This window comes from Psammomys obesus, unplaced genomic scaffold (genome assembly GCF_907164565.1).
Source record: "Psammomys obesus unplaced genomic scaffold, mPsaObe1.curated_primary_1811, whole genome shotgun sequence".
In the NCBI taxonomy this organism is placed as follows: Eukaryota; Metazoa; Chordata; class Mammalia; order Rodentia; family Muridae; genus Psammomys; species Psammomys obesus.
In genome coordinates, this window is record NW_026591086.1 from 14,410,730 (window position 1) to 14,428,273 (window position 17,544).

The following is a 17,544-nucleotide window of genomic DNA, read 5'->3' on the forward strand; positions in this document are numbered from 1 at the left end:
GGACATGAGCTTGCAGAGGTAACAGGCAGTGAGGCACCAAAGGGCCTTGGAGACCATATAAACATGGTAGGAAGCTACTTGGATGCATGACTGTCTTTAAAACTGATGCCATCTGAAGATGAGCATTAGGCTTCAGCCTCAGAGTGCAAATTAGGTAGCCATTGCTTTTTTTTTTTCTTCTGTCTTTTGTTCCCAGCTATCAAATTATCTTATATTCATTTGAGATGCCTAGGTTTACAAATGGCAAAGCTGAATATCTTTCTTCCCGGAGGTCTACATTTACACCTTATTTTTATAGTTTAAAACAAATCAGACAAATAAAACCTTCCCCCTACCATGAGAAGGGATAGTTTCAGGTCATGACTAAAGCCTCATTCTCTACTGCTAAATGGGTTCGCATATATCTGGCATTTAAATAAAATGGAAAACAATTTTAAAAACTGCCACACTTCTGGCAAATCTGGAGGGGGAAAAGCTGTGGACAATCAACAATTTGCTTTTATTTTCTATTAAATTGGAGTGGTTTTTGCATTGATATCATTTACAGAATATAAAGTAAAATCCACCCACAGTCCACTTACTGTAAGAGCTCCCACAAAGAAAAGCTCATTTCAAATCTAATTGTGGACATTGTTCCTTCATTAGAAATTCATAGGGTTTGTGAATGTGTCACATCAGTGCTGGCATCTCCATTATTCCCCGCGTCTTTCCCACTACCAATTCTGATCAGGATTTCAAAACACTCATGTCTAGAAAGGTGTTCTCTGAAGAGCAACCAAGGAAAAATAAAGGGAAGAGAGAAAGACATGGTGAATATAAACAAAAACACCCGCCAGACAAATAGACTGTAATCTCCCCGTGCTCTTTCAGCTTGAACAGGTAGATGGACAGGGGCGTCCAACCTCATCTCTTACCCTGAATCTTCCCATTGCATCTCAGCAACTCGTAAATGTGGTGGTAGCTGTAGGTTGCTTTTCCTGGTTGTGAGCCCACAGCAGAGACTGGAGAAGACTGCTGACCTTCATTGCTCCTGTGCCCAGGCTCTTCCTTCCCTCCATTCAAGTGGCCAGACCAGAATACCAGGCCGTGGATCATACTGTGCACTGTATTTGTTGGAAATAGATGAGACAAACGGTCCTCTGCATCCAGAGGTTTCTGTGAGGTGGGCCAGGTGTCAAGCCTTTCTTGTTTATGCTCCCTGTGTTTTTATACATTTGCATCAGGAACATTGATCTGCGCCCTTAACAATGCTGCAGTCAACAGTAGGCTCTGTGTAGGATTATGGCTTCATAAAAACATAACAGCGCTGAAAATAGTGATGGTTGCAACATAAGACATTACATGTTCTCTGTTTGTACTGCCCGTCCTAAGAGCAGCCCCCACACAATTATGTATAGTGTATAGTGCTGAACTCTGGTTATCTTTGAATATAATCCATCGACTTACCAAAGTTGCTATAAAGCAGTGTGCCGTGTGTACCAGCCGCTAAACACAAAACATGGAATCTGCGCCTCCCTGCAACTTGTACCATTAATAGGAGCTATAAAAACACAAAGGGGGAATCTACAGTGGAGCTACAGCTAAAGAAAACAGAAAACGTGGCATCCAGTTCCTGTTTGAACGGCTCACTACCACCTCCCAGGCACCTCATGTCTCCTTTGTCTCTCAGATGCTGGAAGAGGCCAATCGGGTTAGCTGCTGTAGTCTATCCAGGTTTGTGAAATCTACTCCATGATGGTCGCATGCTCGCAGAATGGTGCAATGATGCATTCCTCAGAACATATGCCTGCAGTTAAACGGGCTCCGACTGTACAGGAAAACACGGGGATAGCATAAACTAAGATTACAGCCGAGTCTTCTGATACTGTGGTCGTGTGGATAGAGGAGAGTGCTTCCCCGAACTTCATATATAACCAGGCAGGGGCTGTACTATGGCTAATAAATTTCGGAAATCACCTTCTCTCCACATGGAAACCTTTACATTTGAGCCCAGCAGGGAGCTTGCAGATTCAAAACAATTTCATCTCAACACAAGTTTGATTGGGAAGATGCAGCTCCAACTTGGCCATTTTATTTTGCATCACATTCTTGCTATTAATCCACATTCACATAGTTGAGGGTCCTGCTCAACTCCTTGGTTCCCAAACGTGAGACACAGTCGAAAGTTCCCTGCCCTGGACGGCCATTGTTCGGAATTCTGGGTGGTGGATTGAAACATCAAATTTACACTACAGTGCTTTCCGTAGTATGATCTTCTGCACCAAATAGTTTACAGACCAAATTGGCAGTGCAGCTTCCAAAGCCCTGCCACACACAGGCTCGGAGCACCTCATCCATCATCCTGCCAATAGTGAGTCAACCCACAGTGTGGGCAGGAAAGCCATAAAGACCAGAATACATACTTTCTGGAGGGTAGAAGAGGGTGAGCTGCTGTAAAGGTTACTCAGGGACCCTCCCTTAGTAGGGTTCATGTAGCCCTGTAATCAAGAGCATTACCCTGGGAAGACTGTCTTAGGGAGATCTGGACTCCAACTATCAGAGTACCTGACAGTTCTGCAGGGAGCACTTCATTCTTTCAGCTCACACAAAAGGTGTTGTTTGTTAACCCCTCCGATGCCTCCTGAGATGAGGATTGAAAGCAGAAAGTGGCCCAGAGGGGGCCTGCAACAGAAGCCCTCCTCTGGCTGGCACCTTGTTCTCCCAAACTGCTTTGTACACTTCACAGGAGAGGCAGAGAGAGTGATGTCCCCGGACCAGTTTCTCTCCACTGGGACTGAAGAAGTAGTGGGTAGCGATTCTGGCAGGCACACAGGAGGTCTCTGATTCAAGTCTGTCCTTCAGTAACTAACACGGAGTTGTATTTCCAGAGTCTTGGGACTGGTGGTGGTTTTCTAGAATAGTAATTATCATAAAATCTGAGTGTTCTACCTCATTCAGCTTGGGAATTCACGGTAACTCCCCATTCCCTGTTTCTGTAGGTCTTGTTTATGGTTTGTGTTGAAAAGGGAAGTAAATTGCAGGCCTCATAGCTAGCTGCCAGGGTAATGAGATTGCTTGTGCTACAGACACTGTGTTGAGTACCAGAAAGAGAAACAAGATTGAAAGGGAGAGGAGTGTGATGGGGTAAGGGAAAGTAATAGTGATCCAACTTCACTTTCCAGCCCAGAACAGTCCTAGGCAGTCCCCGATGACTACAGATTTACTTCCCGTCTCTCCATCTCTGTCTCTCTACATACACATAGATTTTATACATTTTACAAAGCAATCTATCTATAAAGCCCTTCCGTGATGCCCAGACTGCCGTAAATGAAGGTCTATCAGCCACGCTGTCAATGGACTTCCCTCATGTCAGGACTTGCTTGAGAGGCACACTTTGAACACTCCAAGGACACATTGTCAGAGTTGTACAACAGTCATGTTTCTTGCTTCAAAGCACAGCTCTGACTCTAGAAGGCACTAGCTCAGCCACACTGTTTCAAAACAGCTTACAGTAGACCTTTGGCCATCATAAGTCTGGGTGAACTCCAGATGACCCTTTCCACACAAGACTGAGGGGAAGATTTCCTTCGGTGGCCCAGGAAAAAGGCACGTGGCTGGTACCAGTGCAGCCCTTCACTTTACAAAAGGATGTCCATGATTGATGAAAGGATTCTTACTACATTCCCTTTCTTGACCATATATGTAGGTTGTTCAGCCTGCATTTTGAGCGAGCTAAGAGACACTCTCTTGCTATTACCTGGTATTACAACATTAGACCTAAGAAAAGGCCTTTTTTGACATTTGATCTTAGTAGTAGGTGGGCTGAGCTAGTCACACAAAAAAAGATGCTAGAAGCAGTCATAGTAGCAAAATTATATACGAAGGTCTTGAATATGGCAGGGTCAGAAATGACAGGAAACAAAGGCCAGGGAGACAGGATGAGTTTTGAAGAGCCTTAGCTGAGAAACTATAGAGTGGGGTTGCTGGAACTGTTCCAGGAAACTATGGGGTCTTAAGGGCCAAGAGTCTCAGGCATCCTAGTTCTAAGAACTGTAATACTTGCTGCTGCCGTTAGGCTATGGTCCCAGCAGCCAAGGCCTGTTCACGAGCAGGTACTGGCTTGCTGATGACAGCGGCTACCAATCACTATTGCCTGCTATAACTGAAAGACAAAGATCAAAAAAGCTGCCCAGTGCCAAGGTTGAGATAGTTAAAGGTCAGAGCAACAAGCCTCCACCCTCCGCACCTAGAGCCATGTCTCTAGCTTCTAAATCCCAGAGCAGTAGCCTCCTTTACGCCAAGCATATTTAGAACTATATAAAGTTCTGGGCCTGCCCATCCTGTTTCCAGGCCTTGATGACTCAAGGGCCTTGGGTCATCAGCTGTGATAGTTAAACTTGATTGTCATCTTGATGAGATTTAGAATCCCCATAAAAACAAACCTGTAGGCGCATCTGTGAGGGAGTTTCTAATTAAGTTAATTGGGTTGGGAATTCTCACCCTTAATGTAGGCAGCACCGAGCCATGGGCTGGGGGTCCTACACTGCATAAAAAGGAGAAAGTGGGTCCAGCAGTAGGCATTCATTTCTCTCTGACTGCGGAGACAGGGCAGCCAGTTGCCTCAAGCTGCCGCTGCCGTGACATTCCTGCCATGCTGAACTATATACCCCATTGTAAGCCAAGATAACCCTGCCTTCCTGTGGTTGCGTTTGCCAGGTATTTTGGCACAGAAGGAAAAGGCAGCAATGAGCCTTCCCTGGGGTGACATCTCGTCACCTACTTAGGATCCAGGTGGAGGGAAGGTCAGTTCAGCAGGTTAGGCTAATCTTTAACATTGGACAAAGTCCACCAGGATATGGGTCAACATCATACGTGGTTGGTCCTTTGGCTTTTTTTGATAAATGGACAGTTATCAACCTGACATCCAGGGGGGAAAATGCTTTCCTCTCGAGAAAGCATGCCTTTGGGTATTTCCAGCATCAGTTTCTGCTGATTGGCCCAGATGCTTTCACTTGGTCATCTCTGAGATGAGAGAGGAGGGATTGGGAGGGCTAAGAAGAACAATGACAGAGCCAGACTTCCAGTCCTCATCAGATTATGGCTGTATCTGCCACAGAAGGCTGTCTCTTGGCTCATTACTGGTGGTAGCATTTCCAGGCTCAAACCTTGTCTTCTTTTGATTTGCTGCTCAGGGCTCATTACTCTGGCTTCATGCTACTTCCCCCCTTCCTTTCTTTCCTTCCCTCCCTCCTTCCTTCCTTCCTTCCTTCCTGTCTTTTTCTTCCTTTTTTTTTTTGGTTGGAAGAAGGAAGGCATACTCAAATACTTCATATACAATCCCAGCAGTAATTACATCAATAAGTGATTTTTCTCCCCCAGATCCTACTTAGGGATTTGTGGTTTGTTTGTTTCAGTAGAAAGGCTCCTAAGAGAATCTAATTCACCATAGTGCAGGAATTTCAAGTCTGCTAGTGCTTCTTGATCTTTGAACTTGTTCTGTATCACTGCAGATACTCTTTAAGGCAGAGTCTGTGTCTTGCTCACCCATCTGCTGCTGGTATTTACTACATTGTCCTGAATACCATAGTCACTCAATGAAGACCTTGAATGGATGCATCTTTAAAGAGTTGAAGTAACCTTCTATACCAGTAAAACTCATAGGAGCATCACCTGCATTTTGGTTGGAAGAAACCTGTGTTCTCTGAATCTATAGCAACTAAAGTCAAGGCTAGGGACTGAATCCAGGGCTCTGCCATTCTTTCTGATCTAGAGGAAATGAGTCTTTCTCTCTCTCTCTCTCTCTCTCTCTCTCTCTCTCTCTCTCTCAATAACGCAAACAGTAGCCTCATAGATGGTTGTATTTTGTAGAACATTTCCCCAAGAGATCCAGGACATGTGCTTCTTATTAAAATGACGTTTTATAGTAATGGTTTTCTCTAGTGAGCCCCTCTAGAGAATAGGGCTAGCTGGAGGTGGGGTGTGAAGAGAGTAGTAGCCCTCATACTGTTTAAACTAGCTTTATTTGAGCTCATTACAGGTGTTAGATTAAAATAAAAATTTTCTTATGAAAGTATCACTTTCCATCTCCCAAACACCTCTCAGATCAAAGAGATCTACGTCAATGCATTGTCATGCAAGCCTCACAGCCAGAAGAAAGGACAGTGCATTGCCGGTGGCCGGAACCTGGGGGTGTGACTGAATCATGATGGCAAACCCTGGTGGCACAGGGCTTGGTGTCAAGATATTATAGTTCAGCAAGTCTGGAAATCATGAGTTTTGTTTTATGTTGTGCGTTTTAACCATTTTTGTTTACCTTAATTTCACCTGCTAGTCGAACCCCCTTGCTGTCCAGACTGTCAAGTTGATAGGTTGGATGTGTCCAAGCACCTGCCTCCTTTACTGAGCGTATTAGTAAAATTGTTATCTTAATCATCACAGTGTTTGGGGGCTGGTGAACATCTGGAGTTGACAGCCACTGCCGTTCCCAGTCGTGTTCCCTGCGCTGCACTGCCCAGCCACCAAGAGCGACTGGTTATTTTCTCATCATTATTTTGCAATAAACATTATCTCATAATAAGCTGTAACGTTTACAATTGCTCAAGAATAAGAATATTAGAGGACTGGAAGAACTGAAGATCTTTTTCATTAAGCCTAGAAAGGGGGAAAAATGTGATAATGCGAGTGGGAATTCTCTTAGAATATTTGTTTAGGTTGGGTTTAAGCCATCTAGCTGTGAAAATAAACCGTGGAAGCAGTAGCAATCTACTGTAATTCCCACAAAGCACATTCAGCATAATTTCTTTTTTTATATAAATAATAAAACCATAAATAAATATGATTACCCTAAGCTAACATGAAATTATATTCAGGACCCTGGGCCTGATGTTTTTCTCTCGTATCTGTGTTTTTCACATATCTGTGTTTGTGTTTTTCAAATTCAGTGTTGGCTTCCTCCTCCCTCTGTCTTACCTCCATGTGTTTAAAATCATTTATGGACACATAACTGAGGTGGGGAGGGGAATGGTATTTGACTTTGAACTGAGTTTGGTGAGGGGGGTGGGAGAGAAGAGCTTTATCTATCTCGATGGTTTTCAGCAGGCAGGAGCCTTTGCATGCCTTAAAACCTTGCCCGGCTCAGCAGCTCCTCAACAACAGGTCTCATCTGGATCTTACCATGCGTATGGATGGCACCCACATCTGACAATATAATTTCCCTATAGGAATTTTGGGTGAGATTTTGATAATTGCACTTTTGAAATTATTCGCTTATGAGTTACGGCTTTTCATCTGAAACCAGCTCTGATTTCTCCATAATTGTGCAGACTCAGGAATTCTGCATAGTGAGAAAGCCTGCTGACAAATGGTTTCTGACTGTAATGACTTTCTCCTGGATGCTAAATTTGACAAGCATTGTCCTAATACAAAATTTATGGCTATTTAATGAAATAATTCTTAATTTTAGATAATGTACTTCTCGTTGAATGCTAGCACACAACATAATTGATAACCTAGCCAGAGTTAAGAGAACAGCAGGGGCATGGTCCTCTTTCATCTGGAAGATGAGTATCTAAAAGGTTCTCCTTGAGGAACCTAGTCTTCCAAATGCCATTCCCACAGAGAAGCTCTGTGTGGCTTCTTTTTGTTCAGGGGGTTTTCCTCCACTCTCTTTTTCTTTTCTTTTTTATTTCTTGAGAGTTGCATGTATGTATATTATGAATTTTTGCCTCTTTTACCAGTGTTACCCTGTCTCTTCCTCTGTCCTCCTGCTGAAACTCTTCTGCTTCCCATTGTCTCCCTCCTACTTTCATGTGTGCGCATGTGCGTCACCCACCGAGATTAGATAGAGTTCCTTCATAAGCACAAGAGGGACATTATTTACGGAAGCATGGGTAACTTATCAGGGACTGTGCCACTGAAGAAAATCACAGCCCTCCTAGCAGCCACCTATCAAGTGTCCTTGAGGGAAGGGCAGAACCTCAGGATGAAATGCTAACTGGCTAGGTCTTGTGTAGGTCTTATGCAAACAACTGCAGCTACAGTGAGATCAAGAGTCCGTCGGTCACATCATGTCCAAAAGACACTATTTTGCAGCAGTCCTGCCCAACCTCTGGCTTTTACAATCTTTCCACCCCCTCTGTTCCTCAGTGTCACCAGAACCTTTGGTGGAGAGGTATGATGTGGGTGTACCATTTATGGCCAAACACTCCATAGTTCCTTATTCTCTGCACATTGAGTTGTGAGTCTTTAGGTTGACTGCTGGCTACTCCAAAAAAAGAAGTTCTCTGTTGAGGGCCAAGAGGCACAGTAATTAATGGGTATGGAAATTTAAAAGGTCATTTGATATTATGCCCAGTTAGCAAAATAATAGTAGTCGGTTCTTTCCTGGAGCCCATGACCTTCCCAGCTATGGATTGTTGCGTAGGTTTACAGTGCTGGGCATGACTTTCTCCTGTAGAGTGGGCCTTAAATTCAATCAAAAAACAATTGATTGTCTCCAATCAATTGCACCAATGGGCCTATCTTCCCGGACTGGCTGTTATTATAGCTGGCAGAGTTCACAGCTGGGTAAGACTGCTAATGGATTTTTCTCCCCCAGGCATGCTGCTTTGCACCTTCCAGCACTATAAAAGCTAGCCAGCAGGGAGAAAGCTTCCAGGTCAGTTTCAGCTTGGTTTCTCCATCTCCCATAACCGACATATGCGGTGCCCACAGCAACAGGATCTTATTATCAAGTTATTTCAGGTAGCCAAAAGCAATAGCAATAGCCTCTACCATCTTAGGGGTCTTGGGGACCACCCTTGCCAGTTTGGAGGCAGGCATTCCACAGCTGATTCTGGGATTTTTGTTGAGTGATTTTTTGCTCTGTAAGGAACATTCTCCCCCTGTATAAGCTACACCCATCTGAAAATCTGTATTTTTTTTCTAAGCACCCTTAGTTTTAGTTATCCTTGCCCCGTCCCCTCCTCTGCTCCACCTTCTCAACTCTCTTGCCACTTAAACCTCCCTCCCTCCCTCCCCTTCCCTTTTACATCTTCATATAAAGGAGGTCACTTGATAGGGAACAGTCTACTTGGCTTCTTCAGAGGCAAATGTCTCTTCTCATAGATTCAGAGAAAGAGTATTACTTGAGGAAAGAGGGCAGTGCTTCTGCAGAATCCTAGATAAGACAGAACTGTAGTAAAGTGTGGCAGTGACCCTCAGCCCTGCCTCAATGTCAGAGCTATCCTTTGAACATTATTCAATATGTAGCCATATGAATATCCACCTCTGATTCTGCTGCCCCGACTCTTGAATGGTAGGATTACAGGCTTCACTACAATGCCATTTTTACATTGTGCTAGGATTGAACCCAAGAGTTTCAACATGCTAGGCAAACCCCCTACCCACTGAGCTATAGTTCCATCTCCAGGCCAGTGTCTTTAATTTCTGAATCATACACTGTCCACTTCTGTGCATGCCCCCACCTCCCTTCAGCCTCAGAAACCTGACTGTGCTCAAGCCACACATAGTCCTCTCCCCCAAGACTCCCACAGCAGTCTTGCTGAATAAGAGCACCATCACCAGAGGCTTAATGCATTTACTCAGATTGCTCCCTGCCAGGCTAGAACCTTCTAGCAAATGCCTACCAACATTTACGTCAAGCTTTATGCCCTGTTCATTTCCCTAAGAATGCCAGGGTGCTTACTGAATGCCCCCCCCCAAGTAAGCTATTTGGGAATTGGGAAATCCACTGTCTTTACCCACTTGCTACTCATCAGAACAAGGGCCATATGTGGTCATCTGAAGAACAGAAAGCTAGGTATCTGTTGACTTAGAGGAAGAGAAAGCTAGGCTTCTGGCCCAAGGCAGTGCATTGGATAGGTGTAAGCTGCTGTGTCTGTAAGTCCTGGAGCATGTTGGCTGCAGGGCTAATGCTTTATTCATTGGGCTGCAATGACATCATTAAGATCCCATTAGCTTAAAGAGTAACTAACTTGTTCTCTGTGACTCTACTAAAGGAAATGTTAAGCAGGATGAGCCACTGGTTCAGGCTGGTCAGGGTCTGATCTGGATTTTATTGCAGGTAGATTTCCATAGACTAAAGGCACTGCTTGGGGCTCTTTGGAAATAGATAACTCATTTACCAGGGTTTGCAGCTATTTAAGGGTCAGTTATTTACCCGGGACAATTAAAATGGTTCACTTTGTGTCTTAATTTGTTTTTCATGCATGGGTCAAGGTATAAAATGAGCACATAATGAAAACACTGAGCCACCCACAGCAGAGGCTGCGCAGTGATGTAGGATCTGCTCGCCTTGTTTTATAAGAACGTGATAATGTTTGCAGAAAATGTTTTTTTTTAATATTCCAACAAGTATGTAACAGATACTACCTTTTCATAGTATACATGTGTAAAAATTATTCTTTCATATGTTTTCCTATGTCCTTTATATGAAGAACTCATCTATCTTGATGGTTCTGTCTTTGAAGCCTAGAATCTACCTGAAGTCTTGCTCAGACATAAAAGAATTTCTCCCTCGTCTCTCTTGCTCAATCCCAACAGTCTATGGTTTTGTTGTTTCAGGTAAAGCTTCCATTTGCCTATAACTTTCTCTTTGGTTTACTCCATGGACCCCCCCCCCCCCCGTGTGAATCTGAGAAGAGAATGAAAATTCAGAAAGGTCTTAACAGTGGCGGGGAGTTAGCTATGTCCTTTACTTTCTTAAATGTATCTAGGAATTGCTTCGATGGCAGTGGAGAGCCAATAACCTTCTTGCAGGGGAGAGAGCTGGCTCATTTTTCCTAGGGCTTCACATTACTGTGGAAGTAGGCCTGAAGCCAGAAGTCAGATTTGGATTTCCTCTTTCACGAGAAGGGACAAGTAGAGGGGGAACTTATCCAATCCCAGGATATTTGAAATGGTGGGCAATCAAGCATCCCCTTCAGCTGTGAGTGGGAGTGCCTGTCCAGAACAGTATGGAGACTTCTGTACTGGGAGGTATTAGAACTGGTGAATTCCAAGTACCGTGGTGCTCTGTGAGCCAGGGTGTGTCCCTCACAAATCCCAGGAGCTCTGCTGTGATGAGGGCTCATCAACCCATGCTTAGGTTCACAGGTAATGGTGCTTCTTGTAATAACTACTTACCATTGGAATAGTGCAATGATCATCGTTTTAATACTGATATACTTCGAAGGTAGAAAGCAACCCGAGAGAACAGATGGTGTATGAAGGGTGCTGATTGACATCTGCCCATGAAAGGACTGGCGGAGCCAGCATATTTTCCACAGATTGTCTTCAAATATAATGTTGCCCTTTCTAGGAAACCTTATGTGTGGAAGGTTGTGGATTTTAAAAGCTGTCTTCAGAGACCTAAAAGTCACAAATGGTCGTAAGAGTCTACAGGTCCTTTCCTTTCTGTTCTTAATGGAAAGAGCAAAACTTTTTCCTGAAGGTCTCAAGATTTCTCTTTGATTATTTTTTTTAATGTAGAAATATGGGTGTAAGCTTTTTGAGAAGCAAAGGCTTTCTGAGAAAAATAATTGTACCTGTCATTTCTCTCTCTTTCTTTCTCTCTCTCTCTCTCCACACACACACACACACACACACACACACACACACACACACACACACCTGCACAGAGGGAGAGAGAGAGATCTATAAACGTTGAATATTCTCCTTGTGTCAGAAAGTAATTGGCTTTGCTCCTCTGCCCATGTTTGTTTGCTTACGTAGGCAAAAGTCTCTTTTGGTCATGTTATTAGATTGTGTGATTTCAGAGGAGCTCTGCCTCCTTGCCTGCCTACCTATCTTTGCATGCCCTCCCCAGGAAGACAGACAACACGTCGAGGATGAGGTAATGCCTCACCCATTCTGTGATTATTACTTCCCTAAGATAAAAGGAAGAGGATTTACAGCTTAAAATTGGCTGCTTGACAAAGTAGAAAAATGGAGGATATAATCACAGTGCCCATAATGGAATTTAGTGTTTGAGAGCTGGCCAGATCTCCTTTTCATCTTCTGTGGTACATGCCAAATTGAAACTCTCCTTTCTTCCAGTGATTTCACCCCTTTCCTACTATACATTTATGCCTCTGTCACGCTAATGTACTGGTTGGTGGGCCTGGAGATGCAGTTATTTATAGATCTGGGCTCATTCAAATAGTAGCTGTAAGAAACCTCACAAAGGAAATGCATCCTGTAACCTGCCCTTGACCCTGCACTGGTCGGCAGGGAGGTGTGGGACTTGAAATCCCCGTAGACGACTAGTTGAGGTCACCACAAGCTTGCCTTGTATTCTCTGACACATTTTTCTCACATTCTTTGTCTCTGACAATGAGTCCATCTGCAGTCTAGTTTCCAAGAGACCTTCTCCCTATTGTGGGCTGTAGCTTTCAAACCTCCAAGTGCTGGAATTGAACCCTGGCACTGAGTTACTTGGTGGCTGATGTTCTTTTTTTCCAGACTTTTTCTTTCCTCTCCTCTTCCCACATATGCGTGTATTTGACGGTGTATAGATATATGATATTTATATGGCGGGAGGTGACAGGGAGAGCCTGTCATACCCTGGGTTCTTACTGGGTTCCTTAGTTGATTAATACTAGCAGTGAAGAGGAGAGTTAGCCATGTCCAGACTTAGATTCCTTCTCTAGGTAAGGGCTAGAGCTAATTAGTTTCTGAAGGTGAGGGGGAGCTCATTGGTTTCTGAAGTGAGAAGTACTGGTACATGGAAGGCACGGAATGGTAGCAGAAAGGAACGATTATGTAACCTCTTTGTCCTTTTGCCTGAAAGAGAAAACTGAAGGAAAAAGGCATAGCATGGATATGACATCTCTTCTCAGGTACTGGCAGTGTTGAAAAGTACACAATGAGCTTATAGCTGTGCAAGTAAGAGGAAGGAAATCAAAGCAGGGTGTTTGATTCTGTGACTTTCATAGGATCTGCTACCCTCCCAAGTGCCCTCCCTGGATTCACCTCTGCCCAGCGATGTCCTCTGCTTTCTCCTCACTTCTACGAACGATCCTCTTAGCTTTGTTTAACAGTGTTACTACCCAAGGCAGGGGAGGGGAACCAATGAGCTGGCTCAGTGGTTACAAGCAACTGTTGCTCTTGTGCAAGGCCCTAGTGTGATTCCCAGTACCTATATTTGGCTCATAACCAACCATCCATAGCTGCAGTTGTAGGGACCTCTAGTACCGCCGTTAGGCCCTGTGACACCAGGCACACACATGGTAATATACATATATATGTATGTGCATGTATATATGCACACAAACACTCGTGCACAAAAAATAAATAAGTATAAAATTTAAAGAATATTACTGCTTCACAGATCTCCCCATTAATTTGTTCTATTTGAAAATCTCCATCAAAACCTTAGCTTTTTCTTTGCCACTAATTAACAGATAGTGATCATTAATAAGCAGTTGGAATCCTATATATTTACCAGACTTAAAAACTTCATAATTTTTTTTCATCTAGGATCTTAGGTTATTTCTATTATCATCTGTCTCCTCATTACCACCTTTAAGCTACTTCAGAGTGTTCCCAATGCTCAAAAGAATTAAGAAGCAATATAGTCTGCTGATATTTCTGCACTGTGTATTGTGTTTGCTCGCTTCAAGGTGGGCAACCCTTCATAATCATCCTGAGCTTAGAGCTGATTAGAGAGTGGTGCTAGAACACAGTGCCATCGGGAGCATAGAGAAGAGAGTCCTCATCTCCCCTCTCCTCCCATTACAATACTGACTGCATCTTTCTTTGGGTTCATTGTGATTTGCATTGTACACTTTCCTGTGAACCACCTGATTTCCTTGGCTTGATATGGTGAATTATCTCTGTAATCTGATGACTGGTAGACATCCCTTTTCTATTCCTCTAAAAGTGTCAGCTTTTGTATATTCATACCATGGGGGTTTTTTGTTGTTGTTGTTGTTGTTATTTGTTTTGGTTTTTAGTATTTGCATGCATGAATGTGTTTAGGCTCTTTGGGGGGGGTGTCTGTGTCCTACATGTCTGTGTCCTACATGCATACAGTGCCCAAGGTGACCAGAAGAAGGCATCACATACCCTGCAACTGGAATTACAGAGGGTTTTGAGATACCACGTGGGTGCTGAGAATCAAACTCAGGTCATCTTGAAGAGGAGTCAGTGCTCCTAACCACTGAACCACCTCTGCATCTCTCCACCACTGTCCCGGTTTTTTTAAACCATATTTGGGGAGCAGTTTCATTCTGTCCTCAAATTTGCAGATTCCTCTCATCTCTCCCAGCATGCTCTCCTCAGAAGATGACTTGCTGTCCTCAGAAATCAATGGAAAATTACTCTGCAGAGATTGTCTTTGTGGTCTGTGTTTGTGAAAAGAAACCAGAATTAAAACACACACACACACACACACACACACACACACGGCTTTCTGGTTGTTCTATAAGTTTGCTCTGGAGTTCCCCAGTCCACCATTAGAGGAAGCAAAGCCTCCCTTATTATCACAGATATTTGTTTTTTTAAAAATGGCATTTACATGTAAGTACTGTATGTCTGCTGTATCATATCCTATCATTTTAATCTCTGAAATGGTCAGCAGGTGTCCTTCTGCTGAACACCAGATATATCCCTAGTGATAGAAAAAGATGAACTTGGGATGAATATCTTTTACCACCTACATAAACTCTAGCTAATAAAGACTGTCTAACAAATGAGGCGTCAGCTATCACATGGCATTGCTAGCTTTGATCTCATTTCTTTTAAAGACATTAATAAAACCGATTCTCTCATTGTAATGATTTTTCCATTAAACTAGATATGAGCCTAAGGAATTAGGTCAAACAATTTTCTATTTCTAATCCAGTATTTTCAAAAGCTAGCTGATTTTTACCCCCCTTTAACAGGAAACTCCTTTTTTTGTGGGCAGCCACAGGTGAATTTTCATCTTTAAAATATTTTTTCTTGATACATATAGAGTTAGAAAGGTCAGAAGACATTGCATTTTTCCAAGTGGAGCATCCCAAGTTCCTCTTAAAGTACAGTACTTGTGTAGGCTGATGAGAGTAAAATCATTTTGCTCGGTTGATGTAACCCAGTGAAGTACTGAGCAAAAATATATTTTCTTAAACATTTGGGAAATTAGGTGTAAGATTTCGGCCTTCAGTGCATTTCACTAGAGAACAGGTTGGAGGTCCATTAAGGCCCGGCAGAACTCTCCTGCTACCCTTGACATTCTGTACATCTGATTGCTTTGTAATAATGATCCCTCAATAAAGCCTGTAAGCAGAAACCACCAATTTCATAATTTCTCAGGAAGCTCTTAAAAGCTTCGGCATTTGCATTGAAAGAAAAAAGCTAGAGAGGAAAAAAAATACATTTTTATATGATGTTATTTTACAAAGGGATTGTGGGGAATGAAATAGCCTGGTACAATTTAGGTGTGGTACAGAAAACTAGGGCAACACTTACTTTTAGAAATATCAAGTGTTATTCACTGTTTTATAATTAATTACATAGTTATACACCAGAACACAGAGATCCCAGGATACCTTAACAGAAACACTGCACTTCCAAGTAAAATAAAAATAATTATCACCTACTATATTCAAAGTACTTTATTACTGTAAATCTTAACTCCCTGTATCAGTGTGTAAATAAACATCACTAAGAATATTAATCTTTCCTATAGTTTAGAAAGAAGAAAGCCAAGGCAGAGAAGTTGGTTTGAATTATCATCGTGGTCTTGAATGGTTTAAAACATTCAGCAAAAAACAATGGGCGTTAACAAAGGAAAAAAGCCACTCTTGTATTCATTCATAAATCACCAGGTAGTAATTAATATTAATATTTACAGGACTCACTTTTGTTCAAGCCCATGTGACCAAATTAGTTTAAAACTTAAAATCAACGTCCTAGCTGCCTTCTTGGAAATACCTGGTAGGAATGAACTTACCTCAGAGACACCATCCTAGGTACCTGATGGCTCCATCAAGTTGCGTGTAATTAAAACCACCGGGTTGGGACACTGGAGAGCTATAATAAATTGAAAGCCACAGAGTTCAAGATAGGGATAAATGAAAGTTTACAAACCAAATCCTGCTAATGAAGCAGTCTTTTTGAAATAGTAGCAATTTGTTAAGGTGGATGTGAAAGATACAGATGGAGGCCATGCTCCTGCTTCCCTCCCCCAGGGCCTTTGATGTTCCCGTATAGAGCCACAACCACCACAGTTACATTACCCCTGGAACAGACAGTGTGGAGCCACGGCAAACTAATGCCATCCCTGTAACCTGGTAGAAAAAGTCAAGGTTAAGCATAGCCAAAGAGGCATAAGCCATAAAGCCATAAAGCTGACAGAGTAAGGAGATACTCTCAGAACTACGGACTCATTAGACAGGAAGAAAAAAATGTGTGACTGATGTCCATTTGTGGAGAGATGAGCTGGAGGAAGGGAGCCAAGCACACTTCACTTGGGGAGCTGAGTAAGACAAATAGTGACCTTGTGAAGATCGGAGGCTGTTCCCCTCGTTATGAGGCTGTTGAAGAAAAGATTGAGACAGGCCTGTCTGGCTCTGCCTTGGTGCCCTGAAGCGGTTGGGGTGGAGAGAAAAGTTCTCGGAGGCTTCACTGTGATGCTGATGAGTGGGCAGCTGCAGGCCACACGCCCAGGCTTGCTGTGTATTTGCTGAACTTGGTTTATTTGAAAAGAATCCGTCTTGTGGCATTTGATGCCCAAGGTAAGTGGTGGACAATACATAAACATGCTCTAGAATCATTAGGAAGCAGTTTGATGTACATATTCTGAATACAGTGTGTGCCCCAAATTGGAATCATCCGCTGCCAAGTGATAGGTAATTGGGAGAAAAATTCTCCCAGCATCTCACTTGCTCCCGTTAGTGACAACTAGAGCTTTGTTGAACCACCAAAACCACACGCTCACTGTCCACCTATCCATGAGACACTGAGACCTGAGCTTGCCTTTGAATTTCTGGCATCAGCACGCTTGCCAAGGAGTGGAGCTGCTGATACTTGGCCCTAAGAATCAAAACAACCTTGTTCTCAAAAACCAGAACAAGTTTTTTTAAAAATATGAACAGAAATGTGACTTGGGGCGGGGGCATAAATTTATACCTAAATAAAAAACAAAAACTGTAATTAATAAAAATTAATTTAAAAAAACCAAAAACTTCAGTTGTCCTCTCAAAGAGAGATGGGTCAAACAGTCATCGGGTCGCTCATCCAGGTCGGCAACCGGCAAACAAGCGCGCAAGTATGAATGTGTGTGTGGCTGGCGTTTGCGTTCGTGCAAGTAGAGAAAAGGAATAGAGTTTTATAATTAATGTCGCAGAGAAGCCCTTGTGACTTTACTGTATGTTGTATCATTAGTTATATTTATCATAAGAACAGAGCATAATAAAATATATTTCTATAGAAATACAGATATATACACATACCATGTTTGTACATGTTCACATACCTACGTAGTGGAGAGAAAACACATCATGAGCGTGCGCGCGTGTGTGTGTGTGTGTGTGTGTGTGTGTGTGTGTGTGTGTATTATGTAATTGTCAGGAAAATTTGTTTTGTTTTGTTTTGTTTTTTACC

General features: G+C 42.9%; 1 protein-coding gene across 6 annotated transcripts in view; it reads left to right on the forward strand.

The window, feature by feature from the left end:
* Nucleotides 1-17,544, forward strand: part of Enox1 (ecto-NOX disulfide-thiol exchanger 1) — a 557,275-nt gene that overhangs the window by 331,218 nt on the left and 208,513 nt on the right. The gene's annotated exons all lie outside the window — the stretch shown is intronic.